The sequence below is a fragment of the Somniosus microcephalus genome, unplaced genomic scaffold (genome assembly GCF_052327205.1).
Source record: "Somniosus microcephalus isolate GS21.2 unplaced genomic scaffold, FLI_Smic_1.0 unresolved_chr1, whole genome shotgun sequence".
In the NCBI taxonomy this organism is placed as follows: domain Eukaryota; kingdom Metazoa; phylum Chordata; class Chondrichthyes; order Squaliformes; family Somniosidae; genus Somniosus; species Somniosus microcephalus.
The window spans coordinates 40,320,284-40,342,955 of NW_028225179.1; the positions used below are offsets into that span (position 1 = coordinate 40,320,284).

Here is a 22,672-nt window from a genome sequence, read left to right on the forward strand (position 1 = left end):
GGCCCTAAGCCTGCCACTCGATTTAAAATGTTGCCCGGCACCAGATTCACAAAGGGACACAGACAGGGCCCCAAAGCCATAAGTAGTTTCACTTTCATTTTGTAAGCTTTTAAAAGGTAGACAGACAGGGACACACACAGGGCCCTAAAGCCTGCCACTCGATTTAAAATGTTGCCCAGCACCAGATTCACAAAGGGACACAGACAGGGCCCCAAAGCCTGGCACTCGATTTAAACCGCCTGCCCGAAAACAGCCCCGGCAACGCCGGGCTCCCCAGCTAGTATGAAATAAATGGGGGATCAGACAACTCTTCCTCTGACACTGGGGAACAAATAAGCCAACAGTTATACCACGATATTGTTTACTGTGATGCAGCAAATACAATATTCCAGCTTAAAAGTTTCAGTTTCAATTCTGTGCAAAAGAAACTGTGACTCCAACGTGTTTCCAATAGCCTGCCTTTTAATCTGACGTCACAATCGCCACCATTGCACCTCAAGGTGATTCATAACTAATAAGCAGAGAAGTCAAGCACTGAAAGGGTATTTGTAGAAAGGGTTGTGAGACTGTGGGATGCACTGGTCCAGCAAGCAGCAGATTTAAAACAAGGTTTAAAAACCGGCAGCCTGTGGGAGGAAGGGGGCAGAGAGGCAAGAGAGACACAGGAAAGATCAACTTGGAAACTATTGACCCCGAATCTACTTTAAATCCCCCCACTGTATTTAAACACATTTAATGTCAGATTCACAAATTGATGCATGTGAGCAATATAGGACATTTATCGCTGTCTCTGGTCTAAAATAACTGCTTTATTATTTGATCCCACCCGCTGCGTTTAGGCTCTACCCTGAATATTTATCTCCGACCTAGAATCAGTTTGTAATCTGGAGACAAGGTTTCTGCAGCCGGCGGGCAAGGAGCAGAGGCTGTGGCTGATCTGTGTCATGTGGGAGCAGAACACAATGTTTCTGCTGTTTATTTTCATTACCCTGCAGAATATTCCATACTGTTCTCAACATCTTACATACCGTTAAATATCGGAAGTTTTCTTTTATTGTAATGATCGCTGCGATTCTTCTGGACTTGCTGATTTTGCAGCAAATTAAATATCACGAAACCGTCATCGCCAACAATAAACAGGGTCAGCGATTTGAGAACTTAGTATCTTGGAGCCGACTTTTTCGCGGCTGCGATGGCCGAGTGGTTAAGGCGTTGGACTTGAAATCCTTCAAATAATTTATTTTCTTCAATCTGCTCCCTCTTGGAGGATTTTGGAATTTTCAATGCCGGTTTTAAGGAAACTAAAGGATTGCCGAGACAACTGGATCACTTAATTCAAGAAGGTTTGCTGACCGAATTCCAAAAGTTATCTGCAGATTGTCTGGAAGCTCCAGATAAGGAGGCCTCGACAGTCTCTGAGGTACCTTCCCATACACTCGCTGCTGTCCGGTAGCATCAGTCTGTGTAACCGTGGGAGAGAGAGAATGGAAAGTCACTGGAAGGCTTGTTTCTGTCAGCAGCAATGGTACAAGAGCAGCCATTCTAAAGTGAAAAGCAGAACACATTCCAGGAGACAGTCCAGGAGACAGACAAACGGAGTGGAGATCTGGAAGACTGACCAGAAAAAAAACAAGGAGGACAACAACTCATAATTCATCTCTCCCTCTCCCGAAGCAGAAGAATTGAACATTCTGAGTTTTGAGTTGCACCACTGAGGTTGTACAAGTCTCTCTCTGTAAAACTTGTATTATTATGTCAATAAAACGATTTGTTTGAAAAGTTTGAAGCTTCATTTCCCAAGGAATTTTCTGAATCGGGCTGCAATGGTTCCGAAGGCCGGCTCTGCTTTCGCAGAGCATGACTGTCGGGAGGTCTCGCAGGTCTAAATGTATCGACTGGTTTCAAAGCACCAACTCAGATTGGGGCGTATGGGACATGTGGCCCAGGAAGAGTGGTGGTAGCAGAGCACACTTAGCAGTTTAAGTGGCTGAAAGTGAATGTTAGATTAAGGAAATACCGCAGGAAAATTATAATGAAATTGAAGGGGGAAAGTAAAGGAGAGCTATTGATTGTGGAAGGAAGAAAAGTCTGCGTTATGTTTCGGTTTGGAGCCGAAGTTGCTGCGGCCAGAATGCAGATTATTAATCACTATACGAGCACGGCACCACACATCAACAACTGGAGCTCTGCAAAGTATCGCATGGCACTGCTTAGGAAACATGGATTTTTGATGAAGAGTCCAAAATCAGCACCGCCAGAAATACAGAAGCGGTGAAATTCAACGGAGGCCTCGCAGCCACTGGAGCCTTCATCCAGAATGGGAACTGGTGCAGGCACAGTTACATTTAAAAGAATTGTAGCCTTTTCACACGAGAAGAAACTCACCCCTGGAGATTCTATAAAAATAGGCCCCGCTGGGAATCGAACCCAGGATCTCCTGTTTACTAGACAGACGCTTTGACCAGCTAAGCCACGGGACCGAATGCTGGCACAATTTCTCGCCCCCACTCACTGATGTCTATCAGCTTCCGGTCACTGTCTTCTGGACTCTCAGGCCGTTTCTTATTTCTCCAGCTCTCTTGTCCATTCCGCCATATGTCCCATTGCTCTCTGTATCTCCTGCTTAATTTATCTCAGTGTCAATCTGTGAGGTGATTCTGAATGATTACCCTATGTTTGTGTCTTACCTATATATATAAATCGGTACTTCTGTCTGTCATTCTGTCTGTCATTCTGTCTGTCATTCTGTCATCGCCTGTGCGTCTGTCGGGCTATGCGCTCGAAAGTTACAGGGCGTACCTACGCGCGCGTTACCTCCAAAGAAAGCTTACGCTTCAGAGACGGTTTTAAGCGTATTTACTTTTCAGTCGGACGAAAAGTGTTCGCGCCTTATGCAAAAAACCTTCAGCAAAAAACCTTCAAAATTAAACTCATTATCTGCTAGCATTGATTGACTGACATCAAGGTTCCACCAATCCTGTTCCGTCACGATTGACCAATCCTACAGTACGGTCCCCTGATGGTTGGCCAATCGGTGTGTGTGTGGGCGGGACTATTCGTTTTCATCTCGGGGATGTGGCAGCCATTCTTTCACTAAGCTTCCAGCTCAAATGACTTCAGCTTACAGCTATAACGACTTTCAAAGTTAGTATCTCTTTTAAAAGTAACATAAGATTTACCAAAAACGTTTTATAAGTACTTTCACTTTCATTTTCCAACCTTTTAAAAGGTAGACATACAGGGACACAGACAGGGCCCTAAGCCTGCCACTCGATTTAAAATGTTGCCCGGCACCAGATTCACAAAGGGACACAGACAGGGCCCCAAAGCCATAAGTAGTTTCACTTTCATTTTGCAAGCTTTTAAAAGGTAGACAGACAGGGACACACACAGGGCCCTAAAGCCTGCCACTCGATTTAAAATGTTGCCCAGCACCAGATTCAAAAAGGGACACAGACAGGGCCCCAAAGCCTGGCACTCGATTTAAACCGCCTGCCCCAAAACAGCCCCGGCAACGCCGGGCTCCCCAGCTAGTATGAAATAAATGGGGGATCAGACAACTCTTCCTCTGACACTGGGGAACAAATAAGCCAACAGTTATACCACGATATTGTTTACTGTGATGCAGCAAATACAATATTCCAGCTTAAAAGTTTCAGTTTCAATTCTGTGCAAAAGAAACTGTGACTCCAACGTGTTTCCAATAGCCTGCCTTTTAATCTGACGTCACAATCGCCACCATTGCACCTCAAGGTGATTCATAACTAATAAGCAGAGAAGTCAAGCACTGAAAGGGTATTTGTAGAAAGGGTTGTGAGACTGTGGAATGCACTGGTCCAGCAAGCAGCAGATTTAAAACAAGGTTTAAAAACCGGCAGCCTGTGGGAGGAAGGGGGCAGAGAGGCAAGAGAGACCCAGGAAAGATCAACTTGGAAACTATTGACCCCGAATCTACTTTAAATCCCCCCACTGTATTTAAACCCATTTAATGTCAGATTCACAAATTGATGCATGTGAGCAATATAGGACATTTATCGCTGTCTCTGGTCTAAAATAACTGCTTTATTATTTGATCCCACCCGCTGCGTTTAGGCTCTACCCTGAATATTTATCTCCGACCTAGAATCAGTTTGTAATCTGGAGACAAGGTTTCTGCAGCCGGCGGGCAGGGAGCAGAGGCTGTGGCTGATCTGTGTCATGTGGGAGCAGAACACAATGTTTCTGCTGTTTATTTTCATTACCCTGCAGAATATTCCATACTGTTCTCAACATCTTACATACCGTTAAATATCGGAAGTTTTCTTTTGTTGTAATGATCGCTGCGATTCTTCTGGACTTGCTGAATTTGCAGCAAATTAAATATCACGAAACCGTCATCGCCAACAATAAACAGGGTCAGCGATTTGAGAACTTAGTATTTTGGAGCCGATATTTTCGCGACTGCGATGGCCGAGTGGTTAAGGCGTTGGACTTGAAATCCAACGGGGTTTCCCCGCGCAGGTTCAAGCCCTGCTCGCAGCGGGCTATCTCATTATGATAATTAACTACTTCAAATAATTTATTTTCTTCAATCTGCTCCCTCTTGGAGGATTTTGGAATTTTCAATGCCGGTTTTAAGGAAACTAAAGGATTGCCGAGACAACTGGATCACTTACTTCAAGAAGGTTTGCTGACCGAATTCCAAAAGTTATCTGCAGATTGTCTGGAAGCTCCAGATAAGGAGGCCTCGACAGTCTCTGAGGTAACTTCCCATACACTCGCTGCTGTCCGGTAGCATCAGTCTGTGTAACCGTGGGAGAGAGAGAATGGAAAGTCACTGGAAGGCTTGTTTCTGTCAGCAGCAATGGTACAAGAGCAGCCATTCTAAAGTGAAAAGCAGAACACATTCCAGGAGACAGTCCAGGAGACAGACAAACGGAGTGGAGATCTGGAAGACTGACCAGAAAAAATACAAGGAGGACACCAACTCATAATTCATCTCTCCCTCTCCCGAAGCAGAAGAATTGAACATTCTGAGTTTTGAGTTGCACCACTGAGGTTGTACAAGTCTCTCTCTGTAAAACTTGTATTATTATGTCAATAAAACGATTTGTTTGAAAAGTTTGAAGCTTCATTTCCCAAGGAATTTTCTGAATCGGGCTGCATTGGTTCCGAAGGCCGGCTCTGCTTTCGCAGAGCTTGACTGTCGGGAGGTCTCGCAGGTCTAAATGTATCGACTGGTTTCAAAGCACCAACTCAGATTGGGGCGTATGGGACATGTGGCCCAGGAAGAGTGGTGGTAGCAGAGCACACTTAGCAGTTTAAGTGGCTGAAAGTGAATGTTAGATTAAGGAAATACCGCAGGAAAATTATAATGAAATTGAAGGGGGAAAGTAAAGGAGAGCTATTGATTGTGAAAGGAAGAAAAGTCTGCGTTATGTTTCGGTTTGGAGCCGAAGTTGCTGCGGCCAGAATGCAGATTATTAATCACTATACGAGCACGGCACCACACATCAACAACTGGAGCTCTGCAAAGTATCGCATGGCACTGCTTAGGAAACATGGATTTTTGATGAAGAGTCCAAAATCAGCACCGCCAGAAATACAGAAGCGGTGAAATTCAACGGAGGCCTCGCAGCCACTGGAGCCTTCATCCAGAATGGGAACTGGTGCAGGCACAGTTACATTTAAAAGAATTGTAGCCTTTTCACACGAGAAGAAACTCACCCCTGGAGATTCTATAAAAATAGGCCCCGCTGGGAATCGAACCCAGGATCTTCTGTTTACTAGACAGACATTTTGACCAGCTAAGCCACGGGACCAAACGCTGGCACAATTTCTCGCCCCCACTCACTGATGTCTATCAGCTTCCGGTCACTGTCTTCTGGACTCTCAGGCCGTTTCTTATTTCTCCAGCTCTCTTGTCCATTCCGCCATATGTCCCATTGCTCTCTGTATCTCCCGCTTAATTTATCTCAGTGTCAATCTGTGAGGTGATTCTGAATGATTACCCTATATTTGTGTCTTATCTATATATATAAATCGGTACTTCTGTCTGTCATTCTGTCTGTCATTCTGTCTGTCATTCTGTCATCGCCTGTGCGTCTGTCGGGCTATGCGCTCGAAAGTTACAGGGCGTACCTACGCACGCGTTACCTCCAAAGAAAGCTTACGCTTCAGAGACGGTTTTAAGCGTATTTACTTTTCAGTCGGACGAAAAGTGTTCGCCCCTTATGCAAAAAACCTTCAGCAAAAAACCTTCAAAATTAAACTCATTATCTGCTAGCATTGATTGACTGACATCAAGGTTCCACCAATCGTGTTCCGTCACGATTGCCCAATCCTACAGTACGGTCCCCTGATGGTTGGCCAATCGGTGTGTGTGTGGGTGGGACTATTCGTTTTCATCTCGGGGATGTGGCAGCCATTCTTTCACTAAGCTTCCAGCTCAAATGACTTCAGCTTCCAGCTATAACGACTTTCAAAGTTAGTATCTCTTTTAAAAGTAACATAAGATTTACCAAAAACGTTTTATAAGTACTTTCACTTTCATTTTCCAACCTTTTAAAAGGTAGACATACAGGGACACAGACAGGGCCCTAAGCCTGCCACTCGATTTAAAATGTTGCCCGGCACCAGATTCACAAAGGGACACAGACAGGGCCCCAAAGCCATAAGTAGTTTCACTTTCATTTTGCAAGCTTTTAAAAGGTAGACAGACAGGGACACACACAGGGCCCTAAAGCCTGCCACTCGATTTAAAATGTTGCCCAGCACCAGATTCACAAAGGGACACAGACAGGGCCCCAAAGCCTGGCACTCGATTTAAACCGCCTGCCCCAAAACAGCCCCGGCAACGCCGGGCTCCCCAGCTAGTATGAAATAAATGGGGGGATCAGACAACTCTTCCTCTGACACTGGGGAACAAATAAGCCAACAGTTATACCACGATATTGTTTACTGTGATGCAGCAAATACAATATTCCAGCTTAAAAGTTTCAGTTTCAATTCTGTGCAAAAGAAACTGTGACTCCAACGTGTTTCCAATAGCCTGCCTTTTAATCTGACGTCACAATCGCCACCATTGCACCTCAAGGTGATTCATAACTAATAAGCAGAGAAGTCAAGCACTGAAAGGGTATTTGTAGAAAGGGTTGTGAGACTGTGGAATGCACTGGTCCAGCAAGCAGCAGATTTAAAACAAGGTTTAAAAACCGGCAGCCTGTGGGAGGAAGGGGGCAGAGAGGCAAGAGAGACCCAGGAAAGATCAACTTGGAAACTATTGACCCCGAATCTACTTTAAATCCCCCCACTGTATTTAAACCCATTTAATGTCAGATTCACAAATTGATGCATGTGAGCAATATAGGACATTTATCGCTGTCTCTGGTCTAAAATAACTGCTTTATTATTTGATCCCACCCGCTGCGTTTAGGCTCTACCCTGAATATTTATCTCCGACCTAGAATCAGTTTGTAATCTGGAGACAAGGTTTCTGCAGCCGGCGGGCAGGGAGCAGAGGCTGTGGCTGATCTGTGTCATGTGGGAGCAGAACACAATGTTTCTGCTGTTTATTTTCAGTACCCTGCAGAATATTCCATACTGTTCTCAACATCTTACATACCGTTAAATATCGGAAGTTTTCTTTTGTTGTAATGATCGCTGCGATTCTTCTGGACTTGCTGAATTTGCAGCAAATTAAATATCACGAAACCGTCATCGTCAACAATAAACAGGGTCAGCGATTTGAGAACTTAGTATCTTGGAGCCGACATTTTCGCGGCTGCGATGGCCGAGTGGTTAAGGCGTTGGACTTGAAATCCAATGGGGTTTCCCCGCGCAGGTTCGAGCCCTGCTCGCAGCGGGCTATCTCATTATGATAATTAACTACTTCAAATAATTTATTTTCTTCAATCTGCTCCCTCTTGGAGGATTTTGGAATTTTCAATGCCGGTTTTAAGGATTACTAAAGGATTGCCGAGACAACTGGATCACTTACTTCAAGAAGGTTTGCTGACCGAATTCCAAAAGTTATCTGCAGATTGTCTGGAAGCTCCAGATAAGGAGGCCTCGACAGTCTCTGAGGTACCTTCCCATGCACTCGCTGCTGTCCGGTAGCATCAGTCTGTGTAACCGTGGGAGAGAGAGAATGGAAAGTCCATGGAAGGCTTGTTTCTGTCAGCAGCAATGGTACAAGAGCAGCCATTCTAAAGTGAAAAGCAGAACACATTCCAGGAGACAGTCCAGGAGACAGACAAACGGAGTGGAGATCTGGAAGACTGACCAGAAAAAAAACAAGGAGGACACCAACTCATAATTCATCTCTCCCTCTCCCGAAGCAGAAGAATTGAACATTCTGAGTTTTGAGTTGCACCACTGAGGTTGTACAAGTCTCTCTCTGTAAAACTTGTATTATTATGTCAATAAAACGATTTGTTTGAAAAGTTTGAAGCTTCATTTCCCAAGGAATTTTCTGAATCGGGCTGCATTGGTTCCGAAGGCCGGCTCTGCTTTCGCAGAGCTTGACTGTCGGGAGGTCCCGCAGTTCGAAATGTATCGACTGGTTTCAAAGCACCAACTCAGATTGGGGCGTATGGGACATGTGGCCCAGGAAGAGTGGTGGTAGCAGAGCACACTTAGCAGTTTAAGTGGCTGAAAGTGAATGTCAGATGAAGGAAATACCGCAGGAAAATTACAATGAAATTGAAGGGGGAAAGTAAAGGAGAGCTATTGATTGTGGAAGGAAGAAAAGTCTGCGTTATGTTTCGGTTTGGAGCCGAAGTTGCTGCGGCCAGAATGCAGATTATTAATCACTATACGAGCACGGCACCACACATCAACAACTGGAGCTCTGCAAAGTATCGCATGGCACTGCTTAGGAAACATGGATTTTTGGTGAAGAGTCCAAAATCAGCACCGCCAGAAATACAGAAGCGGTGAAATTCAACGCAGGCCTCGCAGCCACTGGAGCCTTCATCCAGAATGGGAACTGGTGCAGGCACAGTCACAGTTAAAAGAATTGTAGCCTTTTCACACGAGAAGAAACTCACCCCTGGAGATTCTATAAAAATTGGCCGCGCTGGGAATCGAACTCAGGATCTACCCATTTACTGCACAGACGCTTTGACCAGCTAAGCCGCGGGACCGAATGCTGGCGCAATTTCTCGCCCCCACTCACTGATGTCTATCAGCTTCCGGTCACTGTCTTCTGGACTCTCAGGCCGTTTCTTATTTCTCCAGCTCTCCTGTCCATTCCGCCATATGTCCCATTGCTCTCTGTATCTCCCGCTTAATTTATCTCAGTGTCAATCTGTGAGGTGATTCTGAATGATTACCCTATGTTTGTGTCTTATATGAAATAAATGGGGGGATCAGACAACTCTTCCTCTGACACTGGGGAACAAATAAGCCAACAGTTATAACACGATATTGTTTACTGTGATGCAGCAAATACAATATTCCATCTCAAAAGTTTCAGTTTCAATTCTGTGCAAAAGAAACTGTGACTCCAACGTGTTTCCAATAGCCTGCCTTTTAATCTGACGTCACAAACGCCACCATTGCACCTCAAGGTGATTCATAACTAATAAACAGAGAAGTCAAGCACTGAAAGGGTATTTGTAGAAAGGGCTGTGAGACTGTGGAATGCACTGGCCCAGCAAGCAGCAGATTTAAAACAAGGTTTAAAAACCGGCAGCCTGTGGGAGGAAGGGGGCAGAGAGGCAAGAGAGACACAGGAAAGATCAACTTGGAAACTATTGGCCCCGAATCTACTTTAAATCCCCCCACTGTATTTCAACCCATTTAATGTCAGATTCACAAATTGATGAATGTGAGCAATATAGGACATTTATCGCTGTCTCTGGCCTAAAATAACTGCTTTATTATTTGATCCCACCCGGTGTGTTTAGGCCCTGCCCTGAATATTTATCTCCGACCTAGAATCAGTTTGTAATCTGGAGGCAAGGTTTCTGCAGCCGGCGGGCAGGGAGCAGAGGCTGTGGCTGATCTGTGTCATGTGGGAGCAGAACACAATGTTTCTGCTGTTTATTTTCATTACCCTGCAGAATATTCCATCCTCTTCTCAACATCTTACGTACCGTTAAATATCGGAAGTTTTCTTTTATTGTAATGATCGCTGCGATTCTTCTGGACTTGCTGAATTTGCAGCAAATTAAATATCACGAAACCGTCATCGCCAACAATAAACAGGGTCAGCGATTTGAGAATTTAATATCTTGGAACCGACGTTGCAGCGGCTGCGATGGCCGAGTGGTTAAGGCGTTGGACTTGATAATCCAATGGAGTTTCCACGCGCAGGTTCGAGCCCTGCTCGCAGCGGGTTTTCTCATTATGATAATTAATTACTTCGAATAAATTATTTTCTTCAATCTGCTCCCTCTGGGAGGATTTTGGAATTTTCAATGCCGGTTTTAAGGAAACTAAAGGATTGCCGAGACAACTGGATCACTTACTTCAAGAAGGTTTGCTGACCGAATTCCAAAAGTTTTCTGCAGATTGTCTGGAAACTCCAGATGAGGAGGCCTCGACAGTCTCTGAGGTACCTTCACATACACTCGGTGCTGTCCGGTAGCATCAGTCTGTGTAACCATGGGAGAGAGAGAATGGAAAGTCACTGGAAGGCTTGTTTCTGTCAGCAGCAATGGTCCAAGAGCAGCCATTCTAAAGTGAAAAGCAGAACACATTCCAGGAGACAGGCCAGGAGACAGACAAACGGAGTGGAGATCTGGAAGACTGACCAGAAAAAAAACAAGGAGGACACCAACTCATAATTCATCTCTCCCTCTCCCGAAGCAGAAGAATTGAACATTCTGAGTTCTGAGTTGCACCACTGAGGTTGTACAAGTCTCTCTCTGTAAAACTTGTATTATTATGTCAATAAAACGATTTGTTTGAAAAGTTTGAAGCTTCATTTCCCGAGGAATTTTCTTGTATCATCGGGCTGCATTGGTTCCGAAGGCCGGCCCTGCTTTCGCAGAGCTTGACTGTCGAGAGGTCCCGCAGGTCTAAATGTATCGACTGGTATCAAAGCACCGACTCAGATTGGGGCGTATGGGACATGTGGCCCAGGAAGAGCGGTGGCAGCAGAGCACACTTAGCAGTTTAAGTGGCTGAAAGTGAATGTTAGATTTAGGAAATACCGCAGGAAAATTACAATCAAGTTGAAGGGGGTAATTAAAGCAGGGCTATTAATTGTGGAAGGAAGAAAAGTCTGCGTTATGTTTCGGTTTGGAGCCGATGTTGCTGCGGCCAGAATGCAGAGCATTAATCACTGTACGAGCACGGCACCACACATCAACAACTGGAGCTCTACAAAGTATCGCATGGCACTGCTTGGGAAACATGGATTTTTGGTGAAGAGTCCAATATCAGCTCCGCCAGAAATACTGAAGCGGTGAAATTCGACCCAGACCTCGCAGCGACTGGAGCCTTCATCCAGAATGGGAACTGGTGCAGACACAGTTACATTTAAAAGAATTGTAGCCTTTTCACACGAGAAGAAACTCACCCCTGGAGATTCATTAAAGAAAGGCCCCGCTGGGAATCGAACCCAGGATCTCCTCTTCAAGTAGACAGACGCTTTGACCAGCTAAGACACGGGGTAGACTGCTGACACAACTTCTCGCCACCACTCACTGATGTCTATCAGTTTCCGGTCACTGTCTTCTGGACTCTCAGGCCGTTTCTTATTTCTCCAGCTCTCTTGTCCATTTCGCCATGTGTCCCATTGCTGTCTGTATCTCCCGCTTAATTTATCTCAGTGCCAATCGGTGAGGTGATTCTGACTGTTTGTGTCTTATATGAAATAAATGGGGGGATCAGACAACTCTTCCTCTGACACTGGGGAACAAATAAGCCAACAGTTATAACACGATTTTGTTTATTGTGCTGCAGCAAATACAATATTCCATCTTAAAAGTTTCAGTTTCAATTCTGTGCAAAAGAAACTGTGACTCCAACGTGTTTCCAAGAGGCTGCCTTTTAATCTGACGTCACAAATGCCACCATTGCACGTCAAGGTGATTCATAACTAATAAACAGAGATGTCAAGCACTGAAAGGGTATTTGTAGAAAGGGTTGTGAGACTGTGGAATGCATTGGCCGAGCAAGCAGCATATTTAAAACAAGATTTAAAAACCGGCAGCCTGTGGGAGGAAGGGGGCAGAGAGGCAAGAGAGACACAGGAAAGTTCAACTTGGAAACTATTGGCCTCGAATCTACTGTAAATACCCCCACTGTATTTAAACCCATTTAATGTCAGATTCACACATTGATGCATGTGAGCAATATAGGACATTTATCGCTGCCTCTGGTCTAAAATAAATGCTTTATTATTTGATCCCTCCCGCTGTGTTTAGGCTCTACCCTGAATATTGATCTCCGACCTAGAATCAGTTTGTAATCTGGAGACAATGTTTCTGCAGCCGGCGGGCAGGGAGCAGAGGCTGTGGCTGATCTGTGTCATGTGGGAGCAGAAGTACGACGCCAACGTTAAAAAGGGGCTCACGAGGGACCTTTCGCAAATTTCAATCTACAATCCCTCAAGCGAGATTCATACCCATTCACTGAAGTGTCACTCTGTCTGGAATACAGACCGAATCAACTGATTATCAAATGTATATTCAAATAGGTTTGTCATGTATTGTCCATTGCATTTTGACTGATTCAGGTAAGCAGAGTATTGGAGACAGCAGTTTTGCATTCCCAATACCAATGCTCTGTCACGCGTGCCCGCAGTTCCATTTCCATTCCAAACCGTCTTTTTACTGTCAATGATTTGCCCGGAATGTGCTTGGAGAAGTGTTAGAATCGCAGTACAGCCCTTCTCAATGTCGCTTCCTCTAAATTTCCGCTGATGATTTTCACCAGTGTAAGATTCATCAGCTTGAGCTACTGTTTAATTTGCTCTCGGCATTAACTGTGCTGATCCTTTAACTTGTCCCACTGCACGTCATCTCCAAATTTGTCGATTGTACCTCGAGGGCACTTTTCATACGTAAATCTGCAACATCTGCCAGAGAACGATTCAGGTTCAGCTGTTCCAAAACAATGAGTCGGTCATATTACCTACACGCTGCAGATGTAAACCTCTGCGCTCCTCTGCTTCAATGATATCTTGTTACGCAGCGATGGGCAGTTTACGCTCTCTGAGGCTGCAATTGCTGCTTTCCACCAGCAGAGGGCGCTTGGAGAGAGCGGGGCCGGACAGGCGGCCTGAATGTTGCTGCTGTCGCGGCCACACTCACTCTGGGAGCTGGGGAACAGCAAACAAACTCATGGGTTTGTTACCGCATCTGAAATGCAGCTCCTAACTGTTGCTATTGACCGAGGCATCGTTGCAGGATCCTGTAATGATCTCTCACACTGTCGGTATCTCTGTAGAGTTTAATTGTGTACAGAACTCTTGTCCATTTCGCCATGTGTCTCATTGCTATCTGTATCTACCGCTTTGTTTATATCTGTGTCAATCTGTGAGGTGATTCTGAATGATTACCCTGTGTTTGTGTCTTACATGAAATAAATGAGGAGATCAGACCATCCTTCCTCTGACACTGGGGAGCTAATGAGCCAGCCTTTATAACAAGATATGTTTTATTGTGATGCAGCAAATACAATAATCCATCTTGAAAGATTCCGGTTCAATTCTGTGCAAAAGAAACTGTGACCCCAACGTGTTTCCAAATCGCCGCCTTTTAATTTGACGTCAGAAACGCCACCATTGCACCTCAAGGTGCTTCATAACTAATAAACAGAGAAGTCAAGCAGTGAAACAGTGTTTGTAAAAAGGCTTGTGGGACTGTGGAATGCTCTGGCCCAGAGAAGCAGAAATAAAACAAGGTTTAAAAACCGTCAGCGTGTGGGAGGAAGGGGAGAGTGAAATAACGAGCCACAGGTAAGATCACCTTAGAAACCATTGGCTCAGAATCTGCTTTAAATCCCCCTACTGTATTGAAACACATTTAATGTCATATTCACACATTGATGCATTGAGATTTAACGCTGTCTCTGATCTAAAATATCTGCTTTATGTATGTGAAATTCTCATTGCCGAGATTAAACAATCAGTGCAAGGCTAGTGGTTCTTTGGTCTAGGGGTGTGGTTGTCATTTGGGGAATTCACATCAATTAAAATGCAAGAGGTACCGGGTCCAAATTCTGGACGCGCCCCAACATTTTAATAGAACCACTTTCCTCGGCCTGGAGACATTCCACAAATCTTCAAATAATAACTGCCAGAAAAACAGCTTGTGCTCAGTACATCGCAATAAAACAGCAATTTTATTCTTTAAAGCAGGAATTCCGTCCCAGAAGTGCTGAAACTGTGAGGTCAATGTGTAAGTCCGTTTGTTTCCAGAAGCCTGCTCCATATTTTCCACATTGTCAATCTGGGAGCTCGGCAGGACATGCGGTAAAGGGGACTTTATGAAAGGTTGTTTCTACCATTTGGAAACAGAAATACTGAACTAACGAGCCACAGGTAAGATCACCTTAGAAACCATTGGCTCCGAATCTGCTTTAAATCCCCCTACTGTATTTTGTATCAGTCTTTACAGTAGAGGACACTAAAAATATCCCAACACTGGACAAACAGGGGGCAATGGGTGGGGGGGAGGAGCTAAACACGATTAAAATCACAAAGGAGATGGTACTCAGTAAAATAATGGGACTTAAGGCGGATAAATCCCCCGGACCTGATGGCCTACATCCTAGGGTCTTGAGAGAAGTGGCGGTAGGGATTGTGGATGTATCGGTGATTATTTTCCAGATCTCCCTGGACTCAGGAAAGGTCCCAGCAGATTAGAAAACTGCTAATGTAACACCCTTATTTAAGAAGGGAAGTAGACAAAAAGCTGGAAACTATAGACCAGTTAGCCTAACATCTGTGGTTGGCAAAATGTTGGAGTCCATTATTAAGGAAACAGTAACAGAGCATTTGCATAAACATAATTTAATAGGACATAGTCAGCATGGTTTTACGAAGCGGAAGTCATGTTTGAGCAATTTGCTCGAATTCTTTGAGGATGTAACATACAGGGTGGATAAAGGGGAACCAGTGGATGTAGTGTATTTGGACTTCCAAAAGGCACTTGACAAGGTTCCACACAAAAGATTACTGATCAAGATAAAAAAATCACGGGGTTGGGGGTAATATACTGGCATGGGTGGAAGATTTGCTATCTAACAGAAAACAAAGAGTTGGTATAAATGGTTCGTTCTCGGGCTCGCAATCAGTAACTAGTGGTGTTCCGCAGGGGTCAGTGCTGGGACCCAAACTCTTTACAATCTATATTAACGATTTGGAGGAAGGGACCGAGTGCAACATATCCAAGTTTGCCGACGATACAAAGATGGGAGGGAAAGCATTGAGTGAGGAGGGCATAAAAAACCTGCAAAAGGACGTAGACAGGCTAAGTGAGTTGGCAGAGATTTGGCAGATGCAACATAATGTTGGAAACTGTGAGGTTATGCACTTTGGCCGAAAAAATCAAAGAGCAAGTTATTATCTAAATGGAGAGAAACTGCAAAGTGCTACAGTACAAAGGGATCTGGGGGTCCTGGTGCATGAAACACAAAAAGTTAGTATGCAGGTGCAGCAGGTGATCAGGAAGGCCAATGAAATCTTGGCTTTTATTGCAAGGGGGATGGAGTATAAAAACAGGGAAGTCTTGCTGCAGTTACACAGGGTATTGGTGAGGCCAGACCTGGAATACTGCGTGCAGTTTTGGTTTCCATATTTAAGAAAAGATATACTTGCTCTCGAGGCGGTTCAGAGAAGGTTCACTCGGTTGATTCCAGAGATGAGGAGGTTGATGTATGAGGAAAGGTTGAGTAGGTTGGGACTCTACTCATTGGAGTTCAGAAGAATGAGAGGCGATCTTATCGAAACATATAAGATTGTGAGGGGACTTGATCGGGTGGATGCGGTGAGGATGTTTCCACTGATGGGTGCGACTAGAACTAGGGGGCATAATCTTAGAATAAGTTGCTGCCCTTTCAAAACTGAGATGAGGAGAAGCTTCTTCACTCAGAGGGTAGTAAATCTATGGAATTTGCTATCCCAGAGAGCTGTGGAAGCTGCAACATTAAATAAATTTAAAATGGAGATAGACATTTTCCTAGCAGATAAGGGAATTAGGGGTTACGGGGAGAGGGCAGGGAAGTGGACGTGAGTCTACATTCAGATCAGCCATGACCCTATTGAATGGCAGAGCAGGCCCGAGGGGCCGTATGGCCTACTCCTGCTCCTATTTCTTATGTATTGAAACACATTTAATGTCATATTCACACACTGATGCATTAGAGCAATGAGATTTAACGCTGTATCTGATCTAAAATATCTGCTTTATGTATGTGAAATTCTCATTGCCGAGATTAAACAATCAGTGCCAGGCCTGCTTTTAACATGGTAAGTGGTGAATTAAATAAAATTAAAACTTTTTTCCTCAGGTTTATTATTTTTAAATACTTAAATGAAAGGTAAGTTTATTTTAAGCCGCGTTAAAAACAGTAATTATTTTTTTCAAAATTTAAATTTTTTTTTAAATAGTTATTTTATGTAATTTATAGTTATTTTAAAATTGTGATGTTTTCTAAAAAAATGTTGAAGTTTTAGTTAGGTTTTCGGGCAGATCTCTATTCATTGATTTGACAGGTCTTCCTGCCAAATCTGATAATAAAGATTCCGTGCTACGATTGGCTCTCCATTGCCCACGTGATCCCAGGGGACTCTTCGAACTAATGGCGCCACTGGGACATGCAAGCACTGCGCGCCAGCAGCTGGAGCAGGCCCAGGATCAGAATCCCACGCGGGCCCACAGCACAACGGCAGGCGCGCTAGGTAACTGCAGGTCGGGGGCTTCCACGCACGGGAAGCCTCCGACCCGAATTTCTGGCCCATAGTAGGCCCAGAGATTCGGGTCCCAACGCGTGAGTATGCACGGGGTACTCACGCGTAGATCCGATGGAAGGGCCGATATCTTGCATGCACCGCGCATGCGCGGGAAACCGGCACTTCCGATCCTCTGAACGAAGTGGTTCAGAGGTGGAACGCGCGCGCAGGGGAGGCGGCGCGTGCGCTTTGAACATAGTTTTTTTTTACAGGTTTTCACGCAAGGGTAAGCCTGTAGGATTTACACATTTGAAAAGCAGGCGTAAGGCCTGCTTTTTAAACGTAAGTGGTCAATTAATTGAAATGAAATTTTTTTTTCCAGAGGTTTATTATTTTTAAACACTTTAAAGTAAGGTAAGTTTATTTTTAGCCCCGTTTTTTTATAAAATTATTTTTTTTTAAATGTAAATTATTTTTAAAATAGTTATTTAATGTAATTTAAAGTTTATTTAAAAAGTGTGATGATTTGTTAAAATTTATTTGAAGGTTAACTACTGTTTTGGGGACCGGAGTATTCATAAGTTTGACAGGTCTTTCTGTCAATCTTATGAATGGGCTTTTCCCTCCTCGGATTGGCTGCCCATGGCTCACGTTATCCAAGGGGACGCATCGCACTAACTATGCCGCTGGAACACGCAAGCACAGCGCGCCGGGAGCTGGACCGGGCCACAGAGAGGAAATCCACGGAGCCCTAAAGCTCAACTGCCGGCGCGCATGGTAAGTGTAGGTCGGGGGCTTGCACCCACGGGAAGCCCCCGGCCCGAATTTCTGGGACACATAAAGACAAACAATTACAGTACTTTTAGCAATCAATCACCTGTGATGGATGTAAGTATATTTGTGTATGTCCATGTTAGATACAAATGTATTTGTGAGTTGCTATTGTGTTAGATGTAAATGCCTTTGCACCTCTGTTCATTACAAATATATTTAGACATATCTGTATTATTTATTAATGTATTGGGTGGGGGAATCAGTGTAAGTTATAAATCTATTTCTCAGCGCTACAATTGTCCAGGCCGGCCCCTTTCTACGGTCTTATTGCCCCCACGTGGGAGACGGCAGACCACCTGTTACATTCGGATTCAACTTTTGCTTTTATTGATAATTAGAAAATGTGAGGTTTAGAAAGTAATAACTCTGCATCCATCAGCCCCTCTGATACCTCTTTACCGTCCCTTATTCTGTCTGATAGGTCCTGAGTGCACCCTAACCGCTCTAGAAGCCCCTGAGCATCTCTCACCCTGTCTGGTAATTCCGCAATGTCCTTTAGAATGTCTGGTACATCCGGAGCGTCCCTTGCCCTGTCTGGTACATCAAGAGCGTCCCTTGCCCTCTCTGGTACATCGGGAGCGTCCCTTAATCTGTATGATACATCCGGAGCGTCCTTTACCCTGGCTGGTACATCCGGAACGTCCCTTACCCTATCTGATACATCCGGAGCGTCCCTTACACTGTCTGTTACATCAGGAGCATGCCTTACACTGTCTGATCTATCCGGAGCGTCCTTACTCTGTGTGATACATTCGCAGAGTCCTTTACCCTGTTTGGTACATCCGGAGCGTCCCTTACACTGTCTGGTAAATCTGGAGAGTCCCTTAAACTGTCTGGCACATTTGGAGCGTCCCTTACCCTGTCTGTTACAGCCGTAGCGTCCCTTACCCTGCCTGTTACATCCGGAGCGTCCCTTCCTCTCTTTGTTCCCTACTGAGCGTGCATTATGCATTTTGATAACCAGTTTGCAAAAATTGCATATTTCACATTTCACGCTTCATCCGCAGCCATGTACTGCTTCCCATCGCTCACGCTCCTCAACTGTCTAGGGAAAAGCGCCAACTACCAGCTAAAAAAAAAAACAGTTCTTCAGTTAATCTCCCCAGTTCACTTCATTCCCCAAGGAGTTTACTTGTAAAATCGGGCTGCTTTGGTTCCAAAGGCCGAACCTGCATTCCTACAGCTTGTCTGTCGAGCGGTCCCTCAGGTCTAAAGGTATCGACTTGAGTTTGGGGCGAATGGGACATGTGCCCCAGGAATAGCGGTGGGTGCAAAGCACACTTAGCGGTACGAGTAGGTGAAAGTGAATGTTAGATTAAGGTAATACCACAGGAAAGTTACAACGAAATTGAAGGAGGAAAGTAAAGGAGGGCTATTGATTGTGGAAGGAAGAAAAACCTGTATTATGACTCGGATTCGAAGCGAAGTTGCTGCGGCCACAACGCAGAGTACGAACAACTATACGATCACGGTGCCACATATCAGCAACTGTTTGCGGTTTCCTGCCCCATTGCAAAATGAGCCTGAATTTGATGTTAACTCTGTGTATCGTCATCATACCAGTTCCAGTCCTAACCTCATCTTTCTGCAGATTTATTAAAATCTATTTGATGGAAACTCTCTAACATATAATAAAATCGCCCATTTAAACGCTGTGAGTTAAAACAGGCGTTTTAATGTTGAGGGAAATATTTACAGGAACAGAACAACTCCTGCAGCAATAGAAATCGAGTCAGTGCCCAGCTCTGCTGTTCGGGGCAATCCTCGCCACCTCGTGTTTCATTTTCACATCGATGGGAAAACTGAGAGCGAACTCCAATCTACACGGGCTTTACACTGGTTAAGAGACAGACAACAAAGAGTAGGGATAAACGGGTCTTTTTCAGGATGGCAGGCTGTAACTAGTGTGGTCACTCAATGATCGTGCTTGGGCCCCAGCTATTCACAATCTATATCAATGATTTAGATGAGGGGACTAAATGTAACATTTCCAAATTTGCTCAAGATACAATGCTAGGTGGCAGTGTCAGTTGTGAAGAGGATGTGAAGAGGCTTCAAGGGAATCTGGACAGGCTCAGTGACTGGGCGAGAACATGGCAGATGGAATATGATGTGGATAAATGTGAAGTTATCCACTTTGGTAGAAAAAACAGGAAGGCAGAGTATTTCCTGAATGGTGAAAAATTGGGGAATGCAGATGCTCAAAGGAACATGGGTGTCCTTGTATATGAGTCACTGAAAGTGAATGCGTAGGTGCAGCAAGCCATTCGGTTGGCAAATGGTATGCTGGCCTTCATTACAAGAGGATTTGTGTATAGGAGTAAAGAAGTCTTACTCCAAGTATATAGGGCATTGGTGAGGCCACACCTGGAGTACTGGGTACAATTTTGGTCTCCTTTCCGAAGGAAGGATATACTTGCCATAGAGGGGGTGCAACGAAGGTTCACGAGATTGATTACTGGGATAGCGGGACTGTCCTATGAGAAGAGATTGAGTAAACTAAACCTCTATTCTCTTGAATTCAGAAGAATGAGAGGGGATCTCATTGAAGCATACAGAATTATTTCAGAGCTTGATAAAGTGGATGCTGGGTGGATGATTCCCGAGGCTGGGGAGTCTAGAACCAGTGGCCACCGTCTCAGGATAAAGGATAGGCCATTCAGGACTGAGATGAGAAGACTCTTTTTCACACAGAGGGTGGTGAATATTTGGAATTCTCTACCCCAGAGGGCTGTGGAGGCTCAGTCATTGGGTATATTCAAAATAGAAGTCGATAGATTTCTGACGAGTAAGGGCATCAAGGGATATGGCGATAGGGCCGGTGAATGGAGTTGAGGCAGAACATCAGCCCTGATCTCATTGAATGGCTGAGCAGGCTCGAAGGGCCGAATGGCCTACTCCTGCTCCAATTTCTTATGTTCTTATGTTCTTACACCGTTTGAAATATTAACTGAAAAAGCAAATGACGAGGGAGCTGGCAGAAAGGGTTAACTTTATCCTTTGGAAATGAATTTAATTTCAAACTTTTATCTATCTTAGACCAGCGCAGTTTACTCATTCGCACCAAGTCTGTACATTTTATTTCTGTAAAACTTTATTCCTGCTGCCGCTCTTCATAAAGAACACAGGGCCTTGCGCCACGGGCTTTCAAAGACATTTCAACTCTTTCCATGTATCCTATATTTGTTTCAATCACACATTTCAACAGAACTCTTAAGATTAAGACGGAACACTTCCGATCTAACTGCACCATAACAGCGGGCCAATAGTTCACAGTTAAACCCCCATTGGCAGCTTGGTAGCGCTGCCCGTCGCTCACGCACTGCAAGAGTTTTCGGAAAAGTGCCAACCAGCATCAAAACAAAACCCAGTTCTTCAGTTAACAAGATATCACAAGATTCTCCAATGAAATTTCGTGAACAATTCGGCCGCTGTTCTTCTAAAGTCCAGTCATGCTTTTGCAGCGCTTATCTGTCAAGCGGTCAAACAGATCTAAATGTATCGACTGGTTGTACACTGGTGCAAATGGAGCATGTGCCCCAATGAACAGCGGTGGTAGCAGAGAGAACTTAACCACGTAAGCACATGAAGTGAATGTTAGATTAAGGTAATACGGCAGGCAAGTGACAATGAAATGGAAGGAGTGAAGTAAAGACTTGCTACTGATTGTGGAAGAAGAAAAAGCTGGGAGAAGAGGCGGGTTTGAATTATGGAGTATCAGGCTCAGGCATGTGAGAGTGCGGGGTTTTAAATGAGTAAATAGGTTTTCACCTCCAAAAAAACATCTTTTTTCATGTGGTAAGATTTGATTTATCAGTCTGTTCCATTAGCAGGTGCCGCAGAGGACAGAAGATATAAAGCGAGCTGTGATGTGATTTAAATTTGAACCGAGGTTACTGCGGCCACAATGCAGGGCACTAACCATGATATGATCACAGCACCACACGTCAGCTTCGCGTATTTTTTCTGACCACAGCATAGTTGCACACGGCACGGATATTTTTGCTGTTAAATATGAATAAAATGTGCCGTATGTTTGCAGCGGTTGAGGTTTCTGTCCTGTTACTGTCATAGGAGCAGAGAAATAGGAGGAGGCCATTTAGGACCTCGAGCCTGCTCCGCTATTCAATTAGATCGTGGCAGATCTGTATCTGAACTCCATCTACCTGCGATGATTCCATAATCCTTCACATCCTCGCCGAACATAAGTTTATCGATCTCATTTTGAAATTGTCAATTGACCCCAGCCTGACCAGTTGTTTTGGGAATAGAATTCCAGATTTCCACTGCCCTCTGTGTGAAGAAGAGATTCCTTACATCATCCCTGAACGGGGGAGCTCTAACTTTACTGCTTCACCCCATTGTGCTGGACCCTCCTACCAGAGGAAATAGATTCCCTCTCTCTTGCACCTATGTGTTTGCAGTTCTGACCGAAGTCCACACTCCAGAACATTAACTGTCCTTCTGATGCTGTCCCTCTAATTTGGATTTTGAACGCATGCCTCTTTCTCTGATAATTCTTTGCGCCCTGCCCCTGCAATTTGATTTGTTGTAGATCACTGGCAGCAGGCGGCAGAAGCGACAGGAGCTGGTGGGGGGTTGAAAATCTTCATGTGTCACAAAGTCAGAATGTGTGAAGCGGTGTTTCAGAATATGACTATATATAGAATAAAATCTAAATGTTTAAGACACAACTGGATTTCAGGAACCCGTCTCACTCCAGATCATAAGGCCTCCTGTTGCTACTTTTACATCACATGTATGTCTCAATAAATGGAATCCCCTCACAATAAACACTCTCACCTTTCACAGTTTAGCGGACGAGATTCTCGGAGCGATGTGTGTGACCCTCTCATTTATGCGTTTGTACAAAGTTCGGGAAAAGACGGAGTTGGAAATAATTTACAGGGAAATCATTTAAACTTATCTTCAAGGCTCGCGTCACCCACAGAGAAGCACAAACTCACGGATTCAGAGTTGTAATATACAGTAGGCTCCATGGCGCAT

General features: G+C 44.5%; 4 non-coding genes across 4 annotated transcripts; 2 read left to right on the forward strand and 2 right to left on the reverse strand.

The window, feature by feature from the left end:
• Positions 1 to 2,406: 2,406 nt before the first annotated feature.
• trnat-agu (transfer RNA threonine (anticodon AGU)) lies at positions 2,407 to 2,480 on the reverse strand. The gene has a single exon. It is a non-coding gene; the product is annotated as a tRNA-Thr (tRNA).
• Positions 2,481 to 4,439: 1,959 nt separating this feature from the next.
• On the forward strand, positions 4,440 to 4,521 carry trnas-uga (transfer RNA serine (anticodon UGA)). The gene has a single exon. It is a non-coding gene; the product is annotated as a tRNA-Ser (tRNA).
• Positions 4,522 to 5,727: 1,206 nt separating this feature from the next.
• trnat-agu (transfer RNA threonine (anticodon AGU)) lies at positions 5,728 to 5,801 on the reverse strand. The gene has a single exon. It is a non-coding gene; the product is annotated as a tRNA-Thr (tRNA).
• Positions 5,802 to 7,761: 1,960 nt separating this feature from the next.
• trnas-uga (transfer RNA serine (anticodon UGA)) lies at positions 7,762 to 7,843 on the forward strand. The gene has a single exon. It is a non-coding gene; the product is annotated as a tRNA-Ser (tRNA).
• Positions 7,844 to 22,672: the final 14,829 nt, after the last annotated feature.